At 38.4% G+C, this 6,764-nt stretch overlaps 1 pseudogene; it reads left to right on the top strand.

The window, feature by feature from the left end:
• The first annotated feature begins 1,506 nt into the window (after nt 1–1,506).
• LOC118600359 lies at nt 1,507–2,318 on the top strand (annotated as a pseudogene).
• Nucleotides 2,319–6,764: the final 4,446 nt, after the last annotated feature.

Below are 6,764 nucleotides of genomic sequence, written 5' to 3'. Positions count from 1 at the left end.
GTATGTGAAAAGTCTCATCTTCAGAAGCATGTGGCCGGACATTTAAAGGCATTTGTTTAACTTAGTGGCTACCTGAAGTGGTGGGTAACAGCAGGAGCAAACAATGGCCTGATCAAGAAGCTTAAAACAGGAAATGCTGAAGAATGAGATGGCAAAAAATGATTTTGAAAAGCTCTGATATACTCCTGAAAATCTAAAAGGCTACCCACATGCATAGAGCTATGTATAGGCCCAGGGCTGACAGCATGCTCAGGAAAGACATGAAAAGGCCCTAACCTCTAGGTGACTATGAGGTTTGGCATAAAAAAGAAGTAAAGGCTACCACAGACTTATAAACTGCCTGACTGAACATTGAAGGAATGTCCTCACATGCACAGGAGCCCTGAAGCAAAGACTGGGAGACTTACTGGTTCCAGGCATTTAATGAAACTTCTGAAGAAAATTCTACTGCTACAGACCACAAAAAAATAGGTTCTACAGAATTAGTTCAGAAAAGTCACTGAACAAATAAATATCAAGAATGATCCCTATGGAGGGGAGACATTATGATTTCTAGAGCTGCCTCATCTATGTTATTTTAAATGTCCAGTTATCAACAATAACAACAACAACAACAAAACTACTAAACAAGGGAGAAAAAAAAAGAAAGTAAGATCCATATGCAAGAAAAAGTATAATCAAAAGAAACTGTTCCTAAGGAAGGAGATGTTAGACTTCCAAAGAAACAACTTTAAATCAGTTGTTTTAAATATGGCCAATGACCTCTAGGAAAGAATGTCTAAGGATAAAACAAAAAGATAGGAACAACATTTCACTAAGTAAAGAGTATCAATAAAAAGGAATCAAAGAGAAATTCAGCGCTGAAAAGTACAATAACTGAAACAAAGCTTTCACCAGAGGAGTTCAATAACAGATCTGAGCAAGTCGAAGAATGAACAAACTGTATAATATGTCTGTTGAAATTATGCAGTGTGAGAAACAGAAAAAATGATGAAAAATAACTATGGGATAGCATCAAGTTTACAAGTCAATGCATAATGAGAGTCCCAGACAAAGAGAAGACATACCCTGAAAGAATATTTGAAAAAATAATGACCAAGAAGTCTCCAAATTTGATGAAAACAATCGACACATACCAGAAACTCAATGAACTTCAAGAAGGATAAACTTGGAGTAAGAGAGCCACACCTGGGCACATGATAATCAAACTGTCAAAAAGACAATCTTGAAAGCAGAGAGGAAAACATGACTCATCACGTGCAACAGCAATAACAGTTGATCAGGAAACAGAGGACAGGAGGCAGTGAGAGGACATTCAAAGTGCTCAAAGAAAAGGGTTGTCAACCAAGAATACCCAGCAAATATGTAAAAATTAAAACTTTCTAAGATAAACAAAAACAGAATGCATCAAAGGCAAAACTGCCCTACACGAAATACTACAGGGAGTGATTCGGCAAATCTAGAGACAAAGTAAAGTAATAGTAGCTAGTGGCTTGGGAGGAATGGGGCCATGGGAGACTTAAAGTTGACAGAGTTACTTTCCTTTTTAAGGTGATGTAAGTGCTCTGAACTGCTCAGCATTTGGGTGATAGGACCGCACCCATGTTCACATGAATATCCATAAGTGTTATTTCTGTTCAGTGTCCATATACCTGGCCACAGCATGATGTTCCTCCACAACGACTGCAAGTTGTTCACATTTTGTAAATCCAAGTGTCATAAAAACTTTAAAAAGAAGCGCAACACTCAGGTGGACTAAAGCATTCTGTAAAGTAGCTGATAAAAAGCTTACCGTGGATAATTCATTTGATTTTGAAAAACGTAGAACCTGTTAAGATGCCAGTGAAGCTGTGGAATCAAACTACTCATGTATGAAGAGAGTCAAAGAGATCAAACAGAAATGCCAAGCTAAATTTATAATGAACAGGTTGAAGAAAAATAAAGAACAGCAGCAAGTCCTGGACACCAAAGAAATCAAGCAAAACATTTCCCTCATCTGGGCTCCTTTTGCATGCAAAGGAAAGCAGCTGGATAACAAAATGGTACAGAAATTACAACGAGGTGTGGACATGGAAGTTATTTCTGAAAATCTTTCTGCCTGCAATCATTTCTATGAGTGCATTGGAAAATCTTTAGAGATTTACAATGTCTAAATCTTAATAATAATAATAATAATTATTATTATTATTAGGTGACCCAAATGAAAAGGATAAAAATACAACTCTTCTACATTGCTATCTGCAAATCATCAGATATTATGGATATTAGATTGCATCTCAATGTTAAACCTTCACTGACAGATATACTATACTTATGTAAATCATGAAAATTCTGTAAATAAAGAAGTGAATTATAAACATGAAATGGTCAGAATACTTGAATAATGGCACAAGGTAGCATTTACGTAATAACTAATGAAAAAAATTCATAGCTAGTGATATATAAAATAAAATTTGTTTTTTAGTAAAAATAGAAAGAAAATGCTCTAAATCGACTGTGGTGGTGTTTGCGCATATTTGCAAATACACTTTTTTAAAGAATCATTGAATTTTACACTTTAAATGGGTGAAACATCATGGTATACGAATTCGATCTCATCAAGACTGCTTTAAAATAATGAGAGAGGATGAATTATTGCAAGACAATAAAGATTAAAGGGCCAAGGATGAAAATGGGGATGAGCCATATGAAAGGACAAGGGAAAGAAGGTGACTCTATGAAGATAGCAACAGGGGAAGGACAGAGCTAGTGGAGGTGTCACAGACACTAACAGAGAAACTTTCCTGAAGAACAGAGTGAGAAGTAGAGGTAAGTGATATAGGAAAGTCAAGTAAAGAAAGGATGAGACGAGACCCACTGGATCTGATTGTAATCAAGACTGATCTCTAGATCACAGGCACATGGGGAGAGAAACTAAGGCATCATGCAGAGGTTTGAAGTATGAATGTAAAGTGTTGAAATATTTGAAAGAAAACAGAATTTTAAACTGTCACATAAGCAACTTGAATATCATAGGTACTCAAAATACTTGTGCGGAGTAATTTTACGGATATTCAGGTGATTTTTCAGTAAACTGTATTAATTCGACTACTGTGTTTGAGTTTCTGAAAAATATAGTATTGATGGAGTTTACATTTAGCATTGAGTCTTCTGCTTTTATTGCAGAACAAGTATATTATTTTAGAGTTATTAATGGAAAGATGTTAACTAGATCACCTAAACTTGAAAACAACAAAGATATTTTTTGTCATCAATTCTCTTTACATACTATGAAGTTTGCTTTATTTTCTTTCCAATGTCAGTCTTTAAAGAAGTACTATCTAACATTCTCACATGCAGATCAAAAACCTCAGAAATAATTTTGGAGCTCCAATTTGGTAAATTTGTAATATGAGAACCTGCTTATATCCACAGCCACCTTTGCTCTGCTATTCTTCTGTATTTCTACATGTTCTCTGAATTCATCTGATCTACCTCTACTTAAGCTTAAGTTCTTATAAAGTCCACTGTAAAACAAACAGGTTATTAAAAAACTGAACTCACCTGAGCTATATTCATTTTCTATTGCTCTTGGAAGAAGGTAAAACAAACAAACAAACAAACCTGTGAAGATTCCACTGCAGAGGAGGAAAGAGAAATGGGGTCATAAGAAAGACTAAACTGCCTCTAATCATAAACCTAAAAATCTCATAATACCAGCTGAAGAATAAGCTTCCCTATGGGATAATGTCCCTTTAACATTCTTGAGACGAAACAGGAAGAACCACACAGGCAGCACCACCTAAACATGTGCACGTCTGATATGATTACGTGGGCTCAACCTTGCCTTTTCACTATGGCAAACACTTTTTGTCAACAAATTAACAATTTATGCCTTCTGATGCATTCAAACAAAAAAATTAAAATATGTAGTAAAACAAAGGATTGGTTAAACACATTTAGATACACCAGAGGTGAAACCTTCAACCTTCATTTAAACTAATGCCAAAAAACTACTCAGGCTATATTGTTAATCCAGTTCTTGTTATCTTTACAGCTTGAGTTAGAGTTTTCACAGAAAACTCTGAAATTAAGATAGGGTGCTTTATGGAAGAAATATTTTTTTTTCTGTCCCAAACTGGTTGCAGTTTCTAAAAACGATGTCTTAATGTTTTATTACTTAACTGCTAGTAAACAGCATTGTGCTGCTGTTTGGTTCTGCCCTGGGTGACTCTACAAAAAATCATTAACTTGTGGCCCCCAAATTTTGGGTTTCCTAAGATGTCCATTATAGAAAACCTTCTATTATTTCTTTGTTATCTCTTTGTTCAGGAAAGAGGGGGGCATCAGCATAACTCTAAATGTCACATGTGGTGATGGACATGGTATGAGAGCAGCTCAGAATCTGGAAGAGTCGGGGCAAAAACAAAGAAAACATTGTGCTGTTTAGGATTTCATCAGCCCTGCTGGTTACACCTTTCCTGGACATCAGTCCTCCCCAGCCACCCAGAGAAGTACCCTTTTCTGTGTAGCCTGACAGTCACCCATCCCTTTCGAATCCAGATTACTGCCTTCTGCAAGTTGGTCCACAGTATCCACTGTCACATAGTCTATGGTGGCTTCTGGGAGTGTCCATATCACCAAGTCTCACTCATGCTATACAGAGACCAAGACCTGCTTCTGGTGGGGCAAATCAGTACCTGCTCCTTTCCAGAAACTTCTGCCTCTGCTCTGAAGCTCTAGTGAGGGGTCTGTTCTTTCATTTGAAACCTTCAACCCACACTCTAAACCTTTTGGAATTCACCAGAAATGTACTAACCAGTACTGTACCCATTAGCTGCCTGCAACTACTACAATGAAAGTGTGGAGAGTGCCGCAAGTCAAAATAACATTTTAAATGTACTGAATTAAATATATCAGTAAAATTAACTTCATCTCCTTTAATTTTTACTATTGCTAATTAAATTTTTTAATTATATTTTTTGTCTATTTGCATTACCTTTCATTTGGCCCAAAACTGCATTAGAGTATCAGATGCCGCCTTTGAGGATGGAGAGAGTCTGGACAGCGCAGAAAGGTGCAAGAGCCTCAGTCTGACCCAGAAGCTATGAAGAAAACCCACAAATCCCAGAATATATATCTCATGTCACAAACATATCTCTGGGAATTTGAGGACAGGCTCTGTTAACTAATCCAAAGGTCGCAACTCTAGATTTGGGACAGGGCGGATATTAGAAGAGAAAGAGATAGGGAATAAAATCTATCTATATCGGCGCCCTACCTCTCCCACCTACCAACTTGTGTCCCCTGGGGTATATCATTCTGCCCCGTGAAAGTTGTTCCACTTTCGGAGATGGCGCCTTTAGATCGACAAGTAGGCTTGTTAAACGAATACACGAAAATTAAATGTGAGGATTTAAAGAAAGATTAAGTGAAATAAACGAAGGGAACAAAGTCTTTTTATAGCTGCTTACAGTGATTACAAACATTCGACAAAATGCTTTGCAAATGACACTTTATTTCTCAGAAGAACTGTACGAACCACATTACTAAGTAGCCTCAGGTCCATCGTGAACGTCATGAAGATGCATTCTCCTCCTGCCACCTGCGCTCCCTGCACCAGGCCTCAAGGAGCACCCTCTCCTGACCAGGACTCAGCCCCACCGGCGCCGCGGGATCTGGAGGGGCGGACCCCGTTCGCACACAGGACCGAAGGAGGGGAGGGCCTACCTGCCCGTCCGCCGGATTTCCGGCTCCCGCACCCCAGACGGACGCCTATATGACCTTCGGTGACCCAGAGCTCTCACCCCGGGCGGGGGCGTGCAGGCTCGGCTACCGCACACACCCAGCGATGCTGTGACCGCGCCCCTCTCAGACCAGACAAGGCAGACCAGAGCACCGGGGTATGCACATGCGCAGAGTGAGAGCCGAAGACCCGTTCCCAGAGGGCTCCGCGATAGCCCCACACCTTCGAGACTACGTTTCCCATGAAGCTTTGGGGCCACAGGACACAATGTTTTTGAAGCGTTTTCGCTTCTTTAGCCAGTTGGAAGATGTGATCATTGGACCTGGCCCCAGGAAACTCTTGACTACCCAGAGGTTTGGGGTTAAACTAAAGCTTTAGGGCCTAAAGACACATTGTAAAACGTGGTTATGGGTCAGATCCTGGTTAGAAAAACAACAGCTGCAAGAGACAATTGGGGAAACATGACGGTAAACTAGATATTAGGAATATTAAATAAAATTACCGTTACCTTGGTTAGTGAGATAATATTTAGGGGTATATTTTTGATGATATCTAATGAGATAATTGAAATTATGAAATCATGTATTTGTAATTTATTTTTAAAAATTAACCAAAAGAATAAGAGAAAGTAAATAGGGCTTACTCATTAAATCTGTGTAATATGTGTGTATGATGCTCATTTTACTATGTCTACTATTCGGATGTTTAATCCATAATAAAAGATGTGTGCTGGGTGGGGAAGAGGGGAGGGAGGTTAGGGAATTTAATGTCGCTCCAGAAGTGTACCTTTTAAAATCAAGTTGCCAAAAGAAGTAAAGGTGCACACAAGTGTCTCTTTCATAGCTATGAAATAGAACACATACTACAATGTGGAGACAGCATTAACATTAAAAGAGGAATATCTGTGACAAGCAGAGTGGGGGAGGCAATAATCTACTTTGGTTCAAATTATACAAGTCATACATGAAAATATATACAATTGCAAATAAGAAAAATATTATTGTATCAATTTTGCATTTCCATAGATAAACCTTCCTTG

The sequence above is a fragment of the Rousettus aegyptiacus genome, unplaced genomic scaffold, assembly GCF_014176215.1.
Source record: "Rousettus aegyptiacus isolate mRouAeg1 unplaced genomic scaffold, mRouAeg1.p scaffold_m13_p_3, whole genome shotgun sequence".
Lineage (NCBI taxonomy): Eukaryota > Metazoa > Chordata > Mammalia > Chiroptera > Pteropodidae > Rousettus > Rousettus aegyptiacus.
The sequence above is the reverse complement of the archived record's forward strand: the minus strand, read 5'-3'. Positions and strand labels throughout refer to the sequence as shown.